Source organism: Athalia rosae, chromosome 6, assembly GCF_917208135.1.
Source record: "Athalia rosae chromosome 6, iyAthRosa1.1, whole genome shotgun sequence".
NCBI classification, from domain to species: Eukaryota; Metazoa; Arthropoda; class Insecta; order Hymenoptera; family Athaliidae; genus Athalia; species Athalia rosae.
In genome coordinates this window covers 6,730,348-6,736,208 of record NC_064031.1, presented here as the reverse complement: position 1 = coordinate 6,736,208, position 5,861 = coordinate 6,730,348, and positions in this window count along the sequence as shown.

Below are 5,861 nucleotides of genomic sequence, written 5' to 3'. Positions count from 1 at the left end.
TTTCACTTGAATGTGATACATAAGGGAATCCGCCAAGTAGTAACTGTCGCAGCTGAGAAAGGTTCTACTTTCTGCCGTCTGGCAGGTGGTGTCAGCGCACTGAGTTTGCAATCACACAGCGAATGCTATTCGTTAACCCCCAGAAAGACAGCGTTTTGATTAGATACCGATCACTGCGCTGGCTGCGTGATATACAGAACTAACGGAAGTGAGATGTCGTCCGTCGTCTGTTAGCAAGGCTATCTTGGCGGCCGCAACGTGACAGTGATAGATTTGCGATCGCTGGAACGTATGACAATAGATATATTGAACTAGATCGGACAAGATGCTGGCAAATTGTAGTGTCGCGACCTGAATGTGGTCGGCGAAAATATCTTTTTTGAGGATTTCGCTTCAGGACGCTGTTTTACTCACAGAAGTACCTAAAACCCCATGATTTGCTTAACAGGTCGATATGATAATTTTATGAAACTGTTCGACTTGACCGACAGATATGTGACCAAGCGACATGAGCCATGTTATACACGGTATCCATAACTTTTTAACGTGATATATTAGATACAGTTATACATGGCTGTTTTACCCGTGATAAATTATTGCAGTAATGTCTCAACAAGCAGAACACAAAATCCAAAAATGCACGAATGCACGGCATAGTGGATTGTACCCTCCATATATACAGGATATATTTTTCAAAGTGTTACAAGGTGTTTTCTCAAAAACTGAGGATTATTTTGGAAAATTTTTGAAACAAAAATTGCAGAATCATAGAAGGAAAATTCAATAATACCATAGATCTTGAAATTTAGCTGGATTGTATGGGGGTTTTGAGGGTCACTTGGTTTTCCGAGCGGAAATCCATATTTTGTATTGCAGATTCGTAATCTACAAGAAAAGCTAAGCAGCATTCGTACAAAACATTTTTTTCATAATCATCATTTTGCAATTATAATATACAAAATTAATTTTACACGCAAAAACTAAAACTTCTGAAGAAAAATCGCAGAAGACAAAGAGAAGATATTAGAAAGTTTAGAATTCTATGAATTTCTGAACGAGGAATTTTGGCACTTGAAATGACCGAGAGGGTCATTTTAAAGGCCATGGAAAGTCAAAATCAATTTTTTCAAAAAGTACGGGAAATTTGGTAAAAAAAAGGTGTATCGAAATTTTTTTTCATTGTTCCGAAATATGACATCCTTGGGTATCTTTGAACTGCTGAAATTAGAATCAATAATTGTCAAAAATCTGAAATTTTTACACAAATCTCAGATAAATATTCTCACAAGGTTCAGAGAAATTTTTTTTTGCCACATACGTACCCATATGTATTCTGTATTGCCTATGTATACAGCTTACGATGCATTATACACCAAGGATGATTGTAAGATCTAATATCTGATCGTGTATCAATCTTAGAACACTGAAACAAAACCTGTGATTTGGCAATGTTGCACCGAGTATATATAATATATATTTATACATATATATAATTCCTACTCTTCATTCTACAGTATACTCGAGTAACTTTATGCGCAGCGTTGCCGGATCACCATTGACCACGAAAATAACGTGTTGGAATTAAAAAGAGAATGATATTTCAAATTATCGTATCGCATCCACAAAAACGGTAAAGTTCTTTTTTTTTTTTTTCTTTAAATTTATTTAAATAATTTTTTTTTCTACTCTCATAAATTTGTTTAAAAAATTATCTCAGAAAAATTATTTTTACATTTCACATCGGATTCTAGCTGGTAAGAAATAATTTCATTCTGTATAGAGCTTTTGTGGAATCTACTTTGTTTCAATTGGTGATACGACTCTGTAACGAAGCGTTCCTCTTTATCAAGTTTTTATTAACCCGCTTTCTTGTCTATCTGTTTGTCTGTTCAGTAAAAATTTTGCAATCGATTTTAAACCAACTTCCCAATGAGCTCGATATTTGAAACTTCAAACACTCCTCATAACTGGATGACAATACAATATGAACTTCTTTTTGTAAAAAAAGAAATAAAAAAAAAAACGGATCGATAATCAATGAGATTTATAATAATGAAATTTAACAAAATATAGTTATTGACACGATTGAAAGCAAATAGCTGGTTCTTCGAATAAATTTTGTTCCAATATACCACGTTTGGTTTTTTGCGGATATCTCGAAAACTATTGCAGATATCCCAAATTTGAAAGAAGGTTCATGAAGAGCAGAAAACATACTAAAAAAAAGTCCATCCTTCCTGAACTGTACCGTGAATATTCATAACTTTATTGAGCTATGAAAAAATGACCGATGACGCCTGATTCGGCTCCCGGCTCCCGATGATTGTTTCAGAGGCATATGCGAAAAAAATGTATCCAACAGTTTATATATGAATAATAAGGAATGAAAAAATTTAAGTACTTACTGGACACTCTAGTAAACAATAATCAGTTGGAAAAAAAATTTAATCATCATTTTTCAATGTACTATGCTTTTGTAAATTGAAAACTCTTTCTCAATAGGCAAATAACAAAAAAACTCGGATAATTAACAAACCGAACGTTTCAAATTCCTTCCACTTCTTGAAGCTATGGAAAAAAATTAAAGATATATAAAAAAAGGAGTGACTTTTTTTTTTAAGAAAACATTTTCTTGTTTGAATCATAATTTCAATTGTTATTTGACATTCTGAAGGAAAAAAAATTTCTCAATTATTTTCAAATTGTTTTTCGCATAAACAATTTGTTATAAACAAATGAATTTTCGAGCGAGTTTTTTTTATTACTGAATATGATACAATAACAACTGTGTGTGGGTTTTTGAACAAAAAAAATTCTAGTTTTTTTTTAATTTCAAAAATTTATGGATCTTGAATTTTTTCGTTCTCTTCGAGTTTCTTACCTTTGTTACCAAAATTACTACTATCGTATTATTACTTGCCGTATCAACAGTTAATGAGTAATTCTGGTTCTAATTTTTTTCCAACTGATTATTGTTTATTAAAGTGTCCAGCAAGTACCTAAATTTTTTTATCCCTCAATATTCACATATAAACTGTTGAATAACTTTTTTTTTGGCTCATGTCTCCCAAACGAGCATCGCGCGTGGGAGCCGAATCAGGCGTCATCGGTCATTTTTTCATAGCTCAATTAAAATCATAAATATTCGTGGTGCAGTTCAGGGAGGTTGGACTTTTTTTTAGTGTGTTTTCTGCTCTTTTTTAATCTTTTTCAGATCAAATTTCAGATAGCCGCAATAGTTTTCGAGATATCCGCAAAAAACCGAACCCTACTTTTTTCCATTAAATTGTTTATTACTTTTGTAATTTTTTCAACCGGGTTGTCATGCGATTTCTGAAGTTTCTCGAGCTCATTCTGGATCCAAAAATCACCTTAACATTGAATTCGGCGAAGGCTAACTCAAATATGACCAAAAGGCACTTGTTGACTAGACTATAGGACTAGAAGGACGAAAAAAGAGCGAGGTGCAAAAGTGATAATTTGCTGGGAAGCGAGTGTCGTCGCTTTGATGCGCGGCGAGCTAAAGCCTGGTTGCTGGTGCGAGTGAGGTTAGTTTGGACAGAAATCGTTTAGACAGAATCCGTTTCTACGGAGAAAATTTGCCCAGGGTTCGTTTGGACATAAGAAATTTCGACTTAGGTTCGTTTGGATACAAATGCAAACGACCCTAAGTCGGTCGGTAGAAAATAAACTAACCTAACCTAATTCGGTTCGTTTGCACAGAATTCGTTTTCGCTGCATTTGTACAGAAGAATCATATTCTGTCCAAACGATCCCGCCAGCTCTAGTTCTGTCCAACCGTACCTAACAATAAGTCGAAATTTCTTCTGTCCAAGCAAACCCTGGGCAAATTTTCTCTGTAGAAACGAATTCTGTCCAAACGATTTCTGTCCAAACGAACCACTCCCACTGGTGCTTTGCTCACACAAAATTACAATAAGTGGAAAGATACTTATTTCTGAAAAGGAATCTTTAAATAAGCTAATTATTCATGGAAGAATTGGTAAATTTTTCGTTCCAACTAAAGATCGAGTTTTTGTAAATTAGTTGATTCTTATAGCTCTTGAAAAACTTTTTACCTAGAATTGAATTCAATGAGTTCTAAAAAATTTTGATTCAGGAAGAACAAAAAAAGAGCGAAAATGAAACGAAGGAAATGACAACACGTTAATGATAGAATTAAGTTCTAGTGAAAATTAATTGAACAATCTAATTTCTTTGAAAAACTTGTTACAAGTTTTCTTCTCACTTAGAAATCATTATTTCCCAATTGATTTTCAATTAATTCTTCTTTCCTCGGCATCTTTGGATTTTGATTTTGGTTTTTTTTTTCTAAATTTTTTCTGTACTCGAAAATCTTTCCATCGTGACATATTACCAAGTTCACAAAAAGCTAAACAACGAATAAACTCCTACTCGCAAGCCCCAACAAGAATGACAGTTATATTCAGTTTTTTTTTTTTTTTTTTGACCGATAGTTTGTGTTAGCGAACATGAAATACTCCTTTTTTCCAAAGCCGTAACATTGCGAACTATACTGAAATTTTTTTCAACCGAACAAGAATAATCTTCCTTAAAGAAAATATTGTATTTCAGATTTTTGTATTCAAATGTGAACAAATTATCATAATATCCATTTGCACTGAAATCATCCTAGTGATGGGAGAAGCTCATCTGCTGCACCGTAATACCGATAGTCCGGACGAGCGTGTTATATTCGTCGCGCGTCACCGTCTATAAGGATGAATTTGAAGATTGGATCTACAGATCGTTCGTGGGGTTGACCGATAATCTCTCAGAGGTCGATGAAGGGTCTGTTTTACCATGAAACGCAGAGGGCGCTCTGGGCTGGCACTCTTATTTTGCGACTTAATACCCTATGACTCTCACTTTTCGCAACTTGTCCGATCTAGTTCAATATGGGCCATTCCACGTGAACCGGATCAGTCACCTCTCAGATATTTTTTTAATTTGGCATGTCGATTTTCCATGGGGAGTTAGATTTGTGTGCCGAAGGATTTTTGAATAAGTGCAAATTTCGATTTATTATGAACAATCGAAAAATTGAGAGGAGTTTTCTTCGAAAAATCATAACTTCGTCAAAAATGATGTTGGATTCAATTTTTTTTTCAGAATTTATGCGGATAAGGCCATAGATTTGGAAAAAAAATTAATGGTGCCAGAAAAAATTATTTATCATTTGTTTATTTGACAATGAATTTTTAAATGTTTTTTAAAACACTGACGGATAGCACCGAAAAATTTGAAAAAAATACTGACATATACTTTGAACTATACTACAGCCTGTGAATTAATTTCAGAGATGCGTTTGGCTTCGTTTTCGAGTAAAAAATCATCAAAGTTGGCGGCGCGCGGAAGAAGAATCATACAAAACCCAGGTATTGTGTCCCTGTCTTTTCGTAGCCTATCCCTCATATCGTTGAAGGTTTGTTAGCTTAAGGTATCACCAAGGTAAAATCCCAATATTCCTGCCAAATTCCTCATACGACATCTCCGTCCCGATGGAAAATAGGAAAAGAGACCGCAACAACAGCAGTAAGGAGGACTCAATCAATAATCCTAATAAAATGGCTAAGGAGCGCTCTCTCCAACAGGCCAAGCAAGCTCCCGAGGACTCTAGTAATTCTATTCCACAAAACAACTCCACGCCTAGGTCAGCAAACCCTTCAACCAATTTGGGATTCAATAAAGTGTCTTATCTTAATCAATTAAACAACAGATATAACGCAGAACATGTAGGCCCATTTTTGGTGTTCGTGATAGATATCAGACCTGACTATAATATAGGCAACCTACATCCAATTTCTTTTGGGAGAATCCTAAAAAACAAAGGAGTTCAG